This window comes from Trachymyrmex cornetzi, unplaced genomic scaffold, assembly GCF_001594075.2.
Source record: "Trachymyrmex cornetzi isolate Tcor2-1 unplaced genomic scaffold, Tcor1.1 scaffold787, whole genome shotgun sequence".
NCBI classification, from domain to species: domain Eukaryota; kingdom Metazoa; phylum Arthropoda; class Insecta; order Hymenoptera; family Formicidae; genus Trachymyrmex; species Trachymyrmex cornetzi.
Window position 1 is genome coordinate 13,402 of NW_017300121.1, and position 1,570 is coordinate 14,971.

The window sequence follows — 1,570 nt, forward strand, 5'->3', positions numbered from 1 at the left end:
CATTGATAATTTATTGATCTTATTTAACGCAACGTGAGGCATCCGCCACTGTACTTTAAATAATTCAATTTCAGACTCCGTCACAGGATTTCGCACCAAAAATTGTTATCGTTGCGCGCTCGTATCAAAATCAATTCGTGGCGAGCGTTGACAACTACGCGTTTGTAATCTTCGCAAAAGCCCAACAGCATGCTGAGCGGTACGCAAAAATTAAAGTGTCCTTCCTCCGTGTCGGATCTAGTGTTCCATCCAGCGTTGAGCGCAATCAAAGCTTTATCGTACGTCAGCGACACGTAATTCTTGAGCGTGCTAGTTATGACTACGTTTCTGCTGCGGTCAATCTCCACGCCGTTGAGTTCATATCGAATTTCATCAAACATAAACGCCACACAATTATTTACAAGCGTCGTAGGAGACTGATCGTTTTTCTTTTTCATCGTCAATCTTCCTTCGACGTAAAGAAAACTTTTGCACGGCAACGTGTACAAATCCTGTTGCTGTATGGGTATTCTTATTTCATCGCTGTACCCGAACGTTGTATTGGCGAACAGGTTGTACGTGTGAGTCTCGATCTTGACGATGCGATCGTCAAAGATCGGCTCACCGGTAATATTCAAGATATCAATCATCTCAAAAGTTGCGCAACGCGAATCCCAAAGATTGTAAAAATTTAACGTTCGCCGCGCTAAGCTTCTTCTTGCTGATGCAGCCGGATGAGCGAGTGTTATCGAGCTGTGACGTCACCGGCCTTGTAAAGAATTCGTTATCTGTGCGTGCGCTCCGCTCCATTCAATACGAACATCTCACGCTCCCGTTATCGCCGTCGCTGACGCACGTGCAATCTGACGGTGATCTCCTCTCCGCGAAAGTCGAGCAATCGTCCGTTCTGGTCGACGACGCGTATCGTTAGATCCGTAATGCTCCGTGCGGTAATCGGTAAGTAAATGATCTGCGCGGGCCTTTCCGATATCTTATATCCCGGTGGCACGCTCGGCGAAAATTCGTGTATCGTGTGTGCACCTTTGCCATTGCTGTACGCATCCGCGGTTACGTTACACTCTACGCGGATAACGTTTACGTTCATTATGTTGATTGACACGTCCGATTCGTGCCATTTTCGCGGTTGTAGTATACGCTTCGACGAGAATCCCAGCAGCGATCCAATGCTGTTGAGCTTGCCAAAGTTTATTCTGTAGGCGCATCTAATCTCGCATCTCATCGTGTTGTAGTTTGCGCGGATTGTTATCGGATATTCCGCACCCTCGCCATCGTCGTCATCATCGGTGTTATAGTTGCTATTGTTGCTATTGTCACCATGCAAAAGCACTATGCCAACGGTTTCAAGCGCGTCGCGGTGTTAACGCAAAATCGCACGTTTCAAAAATTCATTTATGTCTCGAACTTCGAACGAACCTTCGGGAATTGTAATTTCTGCGTCGTCTTTGTCGAAATAAAATTTATTGTTTGATTCGTTTACGTTCGGTATCGTGTGATAAGTCTCAAAAATCAGACCGAGCTCGTAATCACCGTCACTCAAATCTATGGCGGGGAAGTAGTTCGCCGCGAGGAG